Raw genomic sequence first — 14,665 nt, 5'->3', positions numbered from 1 at the left:
AGTTCTTCATTTTCTTATTATAATTATTTCTTGCATCTTCACCAAGTAGAGTTCTCTTTCTGATCAAATGTCATTGATGTGTGAATCTCTGTAACTTGTGAAGGCTTATAATAATGATGACAACCTGGAAAACATGGGAATTCATGGTTTATTAGCTCCATTGAAGGCTTTTGGGTATGTAAATGTCATCTGACTTACTTGGGCTCGAGTGTAAGTGTCATTCACGAATGTGTCTGGCACAATATGGTCAGACTTTTTAAAGGTTTTCCAGTTATTTAGATGATTCTTGGAGGTTATATCTCCATATCCATCTGTGAAACATGAGTGTTGGACACAGGTACTTAAATAATAATAATAATAATAATAAAGAACTGGAGTAACATAGAATGCATGTCCTGCTCTGCTACTAACTCTGTATCTATCACAATGCCATTATAGAACAATCTGTAATATTCGTCTCTGGTCTTCATGCACATGCACAGATACATTACTGAGGCTTTGGAGATGCTGCTTCTTCCTATGGCTAAAGATGGTATAGAGGCCCTTGGTTCAATGGGAAATGATACTCCTCTGGCTATTATGTCCAACAGAGAGAAGTTAACATTTGAATATTTCAAGCAAATGTTTGCTCAAGTAACGAATCCTCCTATTGACCCTTTTCGAGAGAAAATAGTGACATCTATGGAATGCATGATTGGTCCAGAAAGAGATCTAACGGAAACAACGGAAGAGCAATGTCATCGTCTTTCACTGAAGGGGCCTCTTTTATCAATTGAAGAGATAGAAGCAATTAAAAAGATGAATTACAGAGGTTGGCGCAGTAAAGTTCTTGACATAACTTATTCAAAGTACCATGGGAGGAAGGGATTAGAGGAAACCCTAAACAGGATTTGTGCCGAAGCACAAGATGCAATTAAGGATGGTTATTCTTTATTGGTGCTTTCTGACAGAGGTACTACATATTTCCCAATAGTAAATGATAAAACTAGAGTTTATGTGGCACGGGACTCCCCTTCCATTTTTTCCCTTCCTATATATTATGGTTCACGTATCATACTTAAAATGTACTAATTCCCCCACCCCCACCCCCAAAACCCCACTTTGAATGTGTAGCCTTCTCGCTGAAGCGTGTTGCTGTGAGCTCCCTCTTGGCAGTTGGTGTTGTTCATCACCATCTTGTTAAAAAACTTGAGCGTACATGAGTGGGACTAAGAGTTGAATCTATAGAACCACGTGAAGTGCACCATTTCTGCACACTGGTTGGATTTGGTGCAGATGCCATATGCCCATATTTGGCCATAGAAGCCATTTGGAGATTGCAGGTAGATGGGAAGATTCCTCCAAAATCAAGTGGTGAGTTCTACTCAAAGAATGAGCTGGTCAAGAAGTATTTCAAGTCAAGCAACTATGGAATGATGAAAGTTCTTTCCAAAATGGGGATATCTACTTTGGCCTCCTATAAGGGTGCTCAGATCTTTGAAGCACTGGGCCTTTCTTCAGAAATGATTGAGAAGTGCTTTGCAGGCGCTCCAAGCAGAGTTGAAGGGGCAACATTTGAGATGTTGGCTCGTGATGCGCTTCACTTGCATGAGTTAGCATTTTCATCTCGGGCTTTCACTCCAGGAAGTGCTGAAGCTGTAGCGCTTCCCAATCTTAGAGATTATCACTGGAGGAAAGGTGGTGAAGTTCACCTGAATGATCCTCTTGCTATAGCAAATCTGCAAGCTACCATGAGTAATAGTGTTGCTGCCTATAAGGAATATGCCAAACGTATTCATGAATTGAACAAAATCTGCAATCTACGCGGGATGTTGAAGTTCAAAGAGGCAGAGGTGAAAGTTCCATTGGATGAGGTGGAACCTGCCAGTGAAATTGTGAAACGATTTTCTACCGGGGCCATGAGTTATGGATCAATATCATTGGAAGCACACACAACCCTAACAATTGCTATGAATGCAATTGGGGGCAAATCAAATACAAGTATTGTTAGAAAAGTGGTTCACATAGACTGTGCACATTCTAGATCCCTATGTCCAACTTTTATTCTAAAAATGGTTATGAACCTATTTTGCGGAAATTTTGTTGTTTTAAGTCCTGGACTCTTACAAAATATTCTTATCTCGAATGCACATTTTTTTCTTCATCATCTTTTTCTATGTTCTTATTCAAATTTTGCTGAAAGGTGAGGGTGGCGAGCAACCATCTCGGATGAAACCTCTTCCTGATGGTTCAAGGAATCCAAAAAGAAGTGCTATCAAGCAGGTTACAAGTGGAAGGTTTGGAGTTTCAAGTTATTACCTTACAAATGCTGATGAACTATAAATAAAGATGGCTCAGGTATCAGTCTATTATATTGTTTATGGTATATGTACCTATTGTATGTTGTTTCGGTCGCCGCCTGTCTATTTGTATTTAGTGCTTGTATTCCATTTGGAATAGAGGTTCCTCTTATTTATGGATTTATGTTCTTGACAGATGATATTGTATCTACAATGTACTTCTGAATGATTTTGCATCTTTAACTGATACCATATTTAATATTTGGTGAGATTAAAAGATGGAACTAAAGTAAATTCTTATCTGTAGATTGATTATTTTTAACTTCAATTTTCTTTGTTATATAGGGTGCCAAGCCTGGTGAAGGAGGTGAACTTCCAGGTCATAAGGTTATAGAAGATATTATAGTTACTAGAAACTCTACAGCTGGTCTGGGACTTATCAGTCCACCTCCCCATCACGATATCTATTCAATTGAAGACCTTTTACAGCTAATTCATGATCTTAAGGTAAGAGCATCTACTGCCTTCTATTGTCCTTTTTTAAAAAAAAATATTTGAGGCTACCGGGGATTTAATCCTAGTAATTTGAACTATGAATCTATCACTGTTCAACGAACCACAACGTCATTGCATTTTCTGCTCTTTCACTTGTTTCTGCATGCATTATTCATATATGCTCTTCAAGCATATTATTTTCCTCCTTTCTTTTTCAAAGTTGGTTTATGGTACTCGTTTCCTAGGTGCAATTTTCTATGATGTCAGTATTCAATGGTTATTCTCTAGTTTTTCAGAATTCTAATCCGAGGGCTCAAATCAGTGTGAAATTGGTATCTGAAGCTGAAGTGGGAGTAATTGCTAGTGGGGTTGTCAAGGGGCATGCTCATACGATCACGCCCTGCGCACGACCTTGGCCAAGCTTCCCAAGCAAGCATTCTAATCTTTTTCTAGTTGATCAGCTTGATCCTGACTTATTGAGCTTGATTCAGCTCATATTTTCATTTCTTGAGCTCAATTCAGCTCAATCTTAGCTCATTGAGCTCGATGCAATTTTATTTTAATTTATGCATTTCGTAGTTGCTGGAATAATTTCATGCTTTAGATCATGCATGCAATTCTAGAATAAAATAAATGCATTTAGTTAATTCGGTTAGTTTAGTTTAAGTTAATAAATAAGTATTAATAAATTTGTCTTATTAATGTAGTGTTAAATGTGTTTAATTTTTAATACATGTTTTTAATATGTCTAGCTACAGCATTTTAATGTGTCTTAAGCTGAACTTTTAAGTGCAGATTTTAAATGTGTCTTAGTTTATTTCATTTAATATGTCTTAGTTATTAATAGCTTTAATGTGTCTTAGCTGAATGCATCATTTTAATGTGTTTTTAGTTGCTGAATTAATGTGTCTAAAAGAGAATTAATTTGTTAAATTTATTTGCTTCAGGTACATGCATGGACGGAATGAATATGGTGTGCTAGTGATTCAGTTTTTCCAAGCACCCCTTTGGCAAAAGAGCTGCTGATTTCTCTTCCCAAGCTAACCATTTAGATGTTTAATTCTTTTCACATTGCTGGAGGTTCTTTTCATATGGCATGGCCGTTTGGTTTTGTGCATTCACACAAAAGGGGATGCTCACATTCAGCTTTCACACCTGATGGCCATTGGAGTACTGAAGACACCATTAAAATCAACAAGGCTATTCAGCTAACCAAAGCAGCACAATTAAGTCATTCAAGCACTAGGACCGAATCCAGCAACCTCATTCAGCTCCATTCAGCACCTCAATTAATTTTGTTTAATTCTAGCTGATTGAAATCATCAAAGACTTGTCCATTGTCGTCACCAATGTTGGAGAAACTTCTAGGAAGTTGCTAGGAACCTTCAAGGAAGTTTCAGCTCTTTTAGCTGAATCACAAGCTGCCCATTCGGTTACCTATGTGGCTAATCAGCTCCCATTCATTCCAATTAATTCCAGTTGCATGAAGACACCTTAGAAGCTGTCCAATGACGTTCTCAAGGCTGGAGAAGTTTCATGGAACCTTTATGAATTTATTCTAGAATTTTTAGCTCATTAAAAGCTGAAATCAAATGTCCATTTAGTTACTAAAAGACTGTTCGGCTAGCCTAAGGATTTTTACTATAAATATTGTGTTATTTGCTGGTTGTTTAGACTTTTGCTCCTTTGATTAATATTTATAACATTTTGTGAGTATTTCAACTCTCCTTTTTCGTTTTAGACTCAGCGTGACTTATGTAGCTTGCTAGTGGCATCATTCTGTTTCTTTCCGAACTTATCACCAACCCTAGTGTGGCATTCGTCCATCTAAATATACCTTCGGTTCCTACTTTGCTAAGTAACGGGTCGAGGTCCATCAACCTTTTTCCATCATTCCCCTTAAGCCATATATGTTCTGGGGTGATACTCGCTATAGTATCGAATCGTTCTTGACGCTTGAGCTCTAACTTCCATCTCCACCTTCTATCTTATCTATTTTTCTTTATTTCCTTAGCCGAATCCATCACATATCTTACTTAGCCATTTTGAACCTATTTTGGAACCTAAATACCACACTTAGCCGAATTTAACCCCTTTGTTCTAAATTGAATGATACTTCTCAATTTAATGATCGGGTAATCTAAACAACTCAAATCTTCACTGAGGTGAGATCGTATCATGTGGTATCAAAGCTAGATAAAATCGAGGAGTACGGACGTTCGAGCATCACGGGGTAAGTTTTGAAAAAAAACAAAAAATTTTGAAAAAAAAATAAAAAATCGTGTACAACGAAGAATCTATATACATTCAGCATTTTAGAAAAAAAAAAGAGTGAAATTTGAAATTTCAAAAAGAAAAAGAAAAAAAAGTGTTTTGAAAGTGTTCATAGTTTCTTTCGATCGTCAAAAGTTCTTTCCTACCAAAAACAAACCAATCGCCACACTTAGCACCATAATCTTTCTTTCAGCCTACCTAACACCCAAAAATGTCAACTACCCTTGAAACCTTTTGAAGCTGACCCCTAGACTAGCTTGTAAGTCTAAACGAGTCTTCTACGAACTTCGAGAGGAGAATCGAGTGGTAAAAGGCACGAGAGTTCGGTGAGATTATTAGAGTGTTGAAAAGCTGAATTGTGTGAATTTTCTTTGAGAAAGGAGTGTGAGGTTTGTTGTGTGATTTAACAAAATGTTAAGAAGTTCCGAATGGATTGATGATTATGGCGATGTGTTGTCAGACCTAACGTATCAAGCAATTATTCACGAGGTGGGTCAAATGCATCAAAGAAAATTGGAACCCGTTAAAGAACGATTGAAGCAATTGGATGAACGATTCCAATGGGAGCGAATTTCTTCAAGTCGAGGGAGGAAAACAAGATCATCGGGGAGACAAATATCCAATGATTTGGTGAGAAGAGATTCATATCATGACTCTTATTCAACGAGGAATTCAAGACGATGCAAAGCAAGTTTCGAGTTTGAAGCTTTTCAAAGTGACGAACAAGAAATCACAAGTAATCCTTCGTATGCACCAAGGTACTCGTCCACCGAGAATCAATCTTGAAAAGGTGATCATTTTTTGTATGTACGTCATTCCATACATACCCAACAAGAGTCTTTCCATTCTGATTCATTTGTAACATCTCTATCTTGTAATGAAATGAAGAGACAAAAAGAAATAAAACGAAAAGAGAGGCAACAGTTGTTAATAAAGGAAAATGAGTGAATATTGTAACACCCCTTACCCGAGACCGTATCCGGAGTCGAACTTGAGGCATTACTTTACTTAACTTATTAGTTCGGGGCATAAAAATTTGCTTTTAAAATTTATCACACTATTTATGATAAAGCTGTCCACTAGCGCAGCAGTCACTAAATCATTTATAACTCGATCTACGGAACTCAAAATTTAAATACGTAAAATTTTCCTAAAACTAGACTCAAATATCTTCTTACCATAAATTGTTTAGCCAATTAGTACAGTTTATTATTTAAAATCTTCCCTGTTTCACCACTCGACTGTCCTGACCTCTTGCCACTAAAAATAAGTTTTCTCATTGTAAGATTTTCATATGGTGTTCTCACTTGTTTCTAAAGAACATAGACTCAATAAGAAATCTATAAATATAAATTAAAACTCATAACTATTTTTTTACAATTTTTAGTGATTTTCTAAACTCAGAACAGGGGACTCCAAAAACAGTTCTAACCCTGTCTCACCAAAATTCACATATCTCAAAATATAAACTTTCTTTTGCTAAACCGTTATTTTTCCATGAAAATAGACTCAACAAGATTTCATTCTATATATCATACACCCTCTAATTCATTTTATACTATCCTAAGTGATTTTTCAAAATCACGTCACTGCTGCTGTTCGAAATCTGTTTCTTTGCAAATTATTACTCTTTCATGATTTCTATGCATAATTTATGACATAGACATGTATAACAACAAACACCTTCATACTTAGCCATTTTCACAACCATCCATCATTAGATATTTACACATCATTCATTACCAAAATCATAATACAACATTCAAAATAAGTAAGTCCCTATACATGCCATTGTTCAAATATAGTTCATCATAAAATACCGAGTCGTTGTGGTTGATAGTGTGGACGATCTCCGACATCTTAAGGATCCTCGACTTTGATTAATAATACTATATAAAAAGAAAATAAACAAAGTAAGCATAATGCTTAGTAAGTTTACAAGTAAATAAATAGCAATATTAAACACAAATAATAATAACCAAGTAACATAATCTTTAATTTCCTCTTTACTTGATCTCTTACTCATTCACTTACTTGTTTACTTAGATAACTCATAATTGTGATTTAATTTTCTCTTGCTGAAATGTTGATTCTCAATGGGTAACATAATATACTCTTAACTCTTATAACTCACTTGAACTTGCCATTTATGATTTTAACTGAACTTTCATGGACATAAGTTATTTACTAGCCCGTTGAACCACATTGGAATAATAAGGATACTTGGGTCTCTTTCTGATAATAACATGCCAAAGCCATGTCCCAGACATGGCCTTACATGGGATGTTTCATGTACTACCAATGTCATATCCCAGATATGGTCTTACATGGAAGTTCTCATATCGGTGCCCATACCATGTCCCAAACATGGTCTTACGGGAGACCTCTCATCTCGGTGCCAACGCCATGTCCCAGACATGGTCTTACATGGGACCTCTTGTCTCGATGCCAACGCCATGTCCCAGACATGGTCTTACATGGGACCTCTCATGATCTCAAGGATGCCAATGCCATGTCCCAGACATGGTATTACATGGGATCACTTTACCCAAATGTCATGACATTTGTATCCAATACACTCCTAATGTTTCAACGAGGCTTTTATCACTGATTCTCTGTCATCTCATACTTAAGTCAACATTAAATAATTTCATGAAATAAATACATAATTGCTGGAAAATAGCAGCATTAATAATAATTATTGAAATATTACATTTATTTACCGTAAACTTACCTCGGTAGCAAATATAGCCAAACTTATCAATTTAGTCTTCAACTTTATTCTTTCCTCGATCTAACCTCAAATTCCGTTCTTCTTGATCTATAATAGCAAATTTAACTTATTTAATACTCACATTCATTAAAACAGCCCTCGACTCTAACTTTGGCAAAATTACAATTTTTCTCCTAAACTTTTACATAATTATGCTTTTGCCCCAAAGTTCGAAAATTAAACTTCATCTCATATTCTTATGTTATATAACATGCTGAACATTTTTCTCTTCTATGACAACATCAAATTCTCACTCTAACACTTACTTATGTACATTAGGGATTTTTACCGATTATGTCAACTTACTCGTTTTCGCTTAAAATCGGCTAGCAAAAGTTGTTTAACATAATTTCTAGCTTCATATTCTATCATAAAACATCAAAATAAACACTTTTCACCTATGGGTATTTTTCCAAATATAAACCCTAGGTTAAATTATTGCTAGAATAAGCTAAATTAAGCTATTAGGATCTCAAAAATGTAAAAAGCATTAAAAACGGGATTTAGAATCACTTACTATGAGCTTGAAAAAGTGTGAAAACCCTAGCTATGGTGTCTTTCCAAATTTGGCAGCAAGCTATGGAGAAGATTCTATTTTTGCCATCTTTTTCCCTTTTTATTCTTTTTATTATTCATTTACTAAAATACCCTTCATTAAAACTTTAGTTATTTTTATCTATGCATGCCTACTTTGATTATGAACTTCAAATAAATCCTTTATCATCTAAAGTTCATATTTACCCACTTTTGCAATTAAGTCCTAATAGGCAATTTAGGCATGCAATCAATAAAATTTCTTATCAATACTCTAATACTTATATCTAATCACTCGATAAATCTTAAAATTAATAATAATTTTCTCTTTAAATTGGATTTGTGGTTACGAAACCACAAATTTTGATAACCTTAAATTTGGGTCATTACAAATATGGAATGAAATTGAGAGAAGAAAAATGAAAGAAAAAGAAAAAGAGTGTGAAGAAGAAAAGAAAACTGAAAAAGAGAGTGAGATTGAAGAAAGAAATGAGAGTGCAAAAGAAACGATGTTATGGAAATAGAGAGAGGATTTGAAAATGAGTTAGAAAAAGAAGTAAGTGAAAAAGATGGAAGTGAACAAGCAAGGAACATTCTTACTAACCAACATATGAGTTTTCCTCATGTTGCTTCTTCTCAGGTTTTTAAAGAATCGGTCGATAAATTCCAGCTTCATTACCTTTCTGGTGAGAGGCGATTTCGATTGATCGAGACAGGTAAGAACATCGATAACCTTAGATCCCAAGCCTCTAAAGGTAAGTCTCAACAATTTTGTTTGAATGGTATTGATGAGAAAGTCGGAGACTTAGGGTGTGAAAGAGCTATTCATCTTGATTTGGTTGATAAATTCGTTTTAAGTGGAGGTATAAAAAGTTGTTCACTTGATGTGTTTTGTGTTGAAAAATCTGTTGATGACGTTCGGTTAAATCGGCAAATACAAAATATGATCTTGTTTAATAATGAGTTTTCACGTAAAGTGATTAATTTGTTTGAATGTGATGTTAATGTGAACTTTCTAAAGTTTCATATAGAATCCTCATGTATGTGGAAGAATTTTAAGAGGTTTGACTGCTTGAATTTGTTTATGCCAAAATCTTCTCTATTTGGCATGTGTGATTTCCTTGTGAAAACAAAATTCTTGCTGCATTGTGGAACGAGTGACCAAAACTATGTTTTTAAGCCTAGAGTATGCGAACCTAAGTTGTTGCTAAGTAAAGGTGAGTACTGTGATTTTGTTTGGAATAAATGTGTTGAACTTTCTCATCTTTTCTGAATTTTATCGTTATGTGTGAAGGCAAAGCATGTGAATATCGTTGGCTTGCAAAGACAAAATTCGATTTATGATTCTAGAAATTGCTTCATATTGTGGTTTAAGGGATTCGAACATGAATTGCATACTTATAACTGTAGTTTGCTACGTGTTCCTACCATGCTGCCAGCCAAGAAATATTCAAGTCAATGTGATATGGTAAGCAAAAACTTCGTTTTTGATCCCGGTGATTATTATTCTTTATTATTGATTGAAGGATTTGAACCAATGGATTTTGATTTTCATGACTATAACTATCGAAGGCTTTGTTATTTTGGATCATTATTGAGATCAATCAAGCACTCTGAATTTCGTGTGAATAGATGTGTGAACCATTTGTGCTTGCTTGATGTTATGACTTTAAAACTGAAAATGAAGATGTTGAACTATGGTAAGTTGCAAATGCTAAATCAAAGCTTTGTTTCTACATTGTTGTTCAAAGGATTTGAGTCATGGACTTTTTTTCTCCAAAATCATAATTCTCGAACGCTTTATGTTTCTGTTTTGACGTCAATGATAGGCCTTTTTATCCATTGTGAAACGGTAAGGCTAATTCATATTTTTTATCCTGCCATCGATTCATATGTTTCATTTTTTAATGAGATTACAGCAAGTATTTTTGAGCCTACAATCCATGCTACCGCTAATCTATTTAAATTTCGTGTAGGTGGCACGTCGGAATGGATCACTCCTAAAGAGGGAGGGCCTGCAAATAACTTGACTTGTGTTCAAGCTAAGTGTGAATTTTAGGATATCGGGAGCAGCGTTGCCAACTTCGTCAACCAGGGGGGCTGTGACGATGAAAATTTTTTTCGAGCAAGTGGCCCGATTTGAGGACAAATCGCCTTAAAGAGGGAGGGGATGATACGATTACGCCTTACGAACGACCTTGGCCAAGCTTCCCAAGCGAGCATTCCAATCTTTTTCTAGTTGATCAGCACGATCCTAGCTTATTGAGCTTGATTCAGCTCACATTTCAGTTCCTTGAGCTCAATTCAGCTCAATCTTAGCTCATTGAGCTCGATGCTATTTTATTTTAATTTATGCATTTCGTAGTTGCTGGAATAATTTCATGCTTTAGCTCATGTGTGCAATTCTGGAATAAAATAAATGCATTTAGTTAATTCAGTTAGTTTAGTTTAAGTTAATAAATAAGTGTTAATAAATTTGTCTTATTAATGTAATGTTAAATGTGTTTAATTTTTAATACATGTTTTTAATATGTCTAGCTACAACATTTTAATGTGTCTTAAGCTGAACTTTTAAGTGCAGATTTTAAATGTGTCTTAGTTTATTTCTGTTTAATGTCTTAGTTATTAATAGCTTTAATGTGTCCTAGCTGAATGCATCATATTAATGTGTTTTTAGTTGCTGAATTAATATGTCTAACAGAGAATTAATTTGCTAGATTTATTTGCTTCAGGTACATGCATCGACTGTATGAATATGGTGTGCTGGTGATTCAGTTTTTCCAAGCAACCTTTTGGCAAAAGAGCTGTTGATTTCTCTTCCCAAGCTGACCATTTAGCTGTTTAATTATTTTCACATTGTTGGAGGTTCTTTTCACAAGGCATGGCTGTTCGGTTTTGTGCATTCACACACAAGGGGTTGCTCACATTCAGCTTTCACACCTGATGGCCATTGGAGTGCTCAAGACACCATTAAAATCAACAAGGTTGTTCAGCTAACCAAAGCAGCACAATTAAGTCATTCAAGCACTATGACCGAATCTAGCAACCTCATTCAGCTCCATTCAGCACCTCAATTAATTTTGTTTAATTCTAGCTGATTGAAATCATCAAAGACTTGTCCATTGGCATCACCAATGCTGGAGAAACTTCTAGGAAGTTGCTAGGAACCTTCAAGGAAGTTTCAGCTCTTTTAGCTGAATCACAAGCTGCCCATTCGGTTACCTATGTGGCTAATCAGCTCTCATTCATTCCAATTAATTCTAGCTGCATGAAGACACCTTAGAAGTTGTCCAATGACGTTCTCAAGGCTGGAGAAGTTTCATGGAACCTTCATGAATATATTCTGGAATTTTCAACTCATTAAAAGCTGAAATCAAATGTCCATTTAGTTACTAAAAGACTATTCGGCTAGCCTTAGGATTTTTGCTATAAACATTGTGTTATTTGCTAGTTGTTTAGACTTTTGCTCCTTTGATTAATTTTTATAACATTTTGTGAGTTTTTCAACTCTCCTATTTCGTTTTAGACTCAGCGTGACTTATCTAGCTTGCTAGTGGCATCATTCTGTTTATTTCCGAACTTATCACCAACCCTGGTGTGGCGTTCGTCCATCTAAATATACATTCGGTTCCTACTTTGCTAAGTAACGGGTCGAGGTCCATCAACCTTTTCCATCATTCCCCTTAAGCCATATAAGTTCCGAGGCGATACTCGCTATAGTATCGAATCGTTCTTGACGCTTGAGTTCTAACTTCCGTCTCCACCTTCTATCTTATAAGTTTTTCTTTATTTGCTTAGCCGAATCCATCACATAACTTACTCAGCCATTTTGAACCTTTTTAGGAAACTAAATACCACACTTAGCCAAATTTAACCCCTTTGTTCTAAATTGAACGATACTTCTCATTTTAACGATCGGGCAATCTAAATGACTCAAATCTTCACCGAGGCGAGATTGTATGACATGCTGACCATGTCTTAATATCTGGTCATGATGGTGGTACTGGGGCTGCTAGATGGACCAGCATAAAACATGCTGGGCTCCCATGGGAACTTGGTTTGGCAGAGACCCACCAAACTCTAGTTGCCAATGATCTCTGTGGTCGCACAGTTCTCCAGACTGATGGCCAACTTAAAACAGGAAGAGATGTTGCCATTGCAGCATTTCTTGGTGCTGAAGAGTTTGGCTTCAGCACTGCCTCTCTCATAACTATGGGTTGCATCATGATGCGAAAATGCCCCAGGACATTGCTACCCAAGATCCTGTGCTTAGAAAAAAATTTTCTGGAGAACCGGAACATGTTATTAACTTTTTCTTTATGCTAGCTGAGGAGGTCAGACAAATAATGTCTCAACTTGGTTTCCGAACACTTAATGAGATGGTTGGCCGGTCAGATATGCTTGAAGTTGATAAGGAAATCCTTAGTGATAATGAGAAGCTTCAGAATATTGAACTCTCCTTGCTTCTCGGACTGCTCACGACATTCGCCTCAAGTCGCTCAATATTGTATTCGAAGGTGATCATGGCTTGGATATGGCTTTGGACTAAAAGCTCATAGAGCTATCTAAACCTGCTCTAGAGAAAGGTCTTCCTGTATACATTGAAATACCAACACACAATGTGGACCGTGCAGTTGGAACAATGCTTAGCCATGAAGTTACTAAGCGTTACCATCTGGCGGGACTTCCTGCTGGTATGGTTCATATCAAACTCTTTGGAAGCGCAGGGCAGAGCCTGGGAGCTTTCCTGTGCCATGGTATCACGCTGGAGCTTGAGGGTGATAGCAATGATTATGTTGGAAAAGGATTATCAGGTGGCAGAATTGTTGTTTATCCTCCAAAAGGAAGTCATTTTGATCCTAAGGAAAACGTAGTAATTGGTAATGTGGCTCTCTATGGAGCTATTACTGGGGAAGCATATTTCAATGGAACAGCAGAAGAAAGATTTTGTGTTCGTAATTCAGGTGCCAAAGCAGTTGTAGAAGGTGTTGGTGATCATGGTTGTGAGTACATGACAGGTGAGATTGTTGTTGTGCTTGGGAAAACTCGCTTACGTCTTTGATTTGGATGGGAAATTTCAATCTCGATGCAATCCTGAGCTGGTAGACCTTGATAAAGTTGAAGAAGAAGAGGATATTTTTACTCTTAGAACAATGAGTCAGCAACATCAGCGTCATACAAACAGCCAGTTAGCCAGAGAAGTAGTTGCTGACTTTGAGAATCTTCTGCCCCAATTCATTAAAGTCTTCCCCAGGGATTACAAGCGTGTTCTAGCAAAGATGAAAGATGAAGAAGCCTCCAAGGAGGCACTTGAACGCGCTGAAAATGAAGATGAGGTGGAGTTGGTGGAAAAAGATGCTTTTGAACAACTCAAAAAGTTGGCAGCTGCATCCTTGAACGAGAAAGCAAGTCAAGTATGTATTATCTGTTCTTATTTAAGTCATATCTCTTTAAAAGGTCTATGCTTTTGCTTCTTGAATGAACAACTCTTTCCACATTTTCCAATTTAAGTTTTTTTTAAATTAAAATTCGTGTTGATGAGGTAAACCTGCCTTCTTCCTCTTTTCTTCTTTCCCCATTTCTTTTGCATTCTTTATTTTGAACTTTTGTGTTAACTTATTTCCAAATGTTTTCACTATTTTCAACATACTATCCTGTTTTTACCCTGCGCTATATGTATTTTTACATACTAATTTGACTTTGTGGAATTTGTAGAAAGTAGAGGCTGAACCAGTCAAGAAGCCTACTCAGGTTTCAGATGCTGTGAAAAATCGTGGTTTTATTGCTTATGATCGTGAAGGCGTTCAATATAGGGATCCTAATGTTCGGATGAATGTCTGGAAGGAGTTCATGGAGGAATCAAGACCTGGCCCAGTTCTGAAAATACAGTCTGCTCGATGCATGGACTGTGGTACTCCTTTCTGCCATCAGGTATTACTGTTTTTTACTCTTGTTCGTCATTTTGGAAATTTAATTGAACGAAAGATAACTTAAATCTAAAATGCAGGAGAACTCTGGATGCCCTCCTGGAAACAAAATACCAGAATTCAATGAGCTAGTGTACCAAAACAGGTGGCGTGAAGCACTGGATCGTCTTCTAGAGACAAATAACTTCCCGGAGTTCACTGGCCGAGTATGCCCTGCTCCATGTGAAGGGTCATGCGTTCTGGGTATTATTGAGAACCCTGTGTCCATCAAAAGAATTGAATGTTCTATCATAGACAAGGCATTTGAGGAAGGGTGGATGGTGCCACGACCTCCTCTCAAGAGAACAGGGTACGGCCCTGCTTTGCCCTATCTAGAAGGCTAT

General features: G+C 36.5%; 1 pseudogene; it reads left to right on the top strand.

The window, feature by feature from the left end:
• The window catches only part of LOC105791077 (glutamate synthase [NADH], amyloplastic-like), a 51,335-nt pseudogene that overhangs the window by 34,218 nt on the left and 2,452 nt on the right, over positions 1-14,665 (top strand).

This window comes from Gossypium raimondii, chromosome 8 (assembly GCF_025698545.1).
Source record: "Gossypium raimondii isolate GPD5lz chromosome 8, ASM2569854v1, whole genome shotgun sequence".
NCBI lineage: Eukaryota > Viridiplantae > Streptophyta > Magnoliopsida > Malvales > Malvaceae > Gossypium > Gossypium raimondii.
Note: the sequence above shows the minus strand (reverse complement) of the source record. Positions and strands in the feature narration are given on the sequence as shown.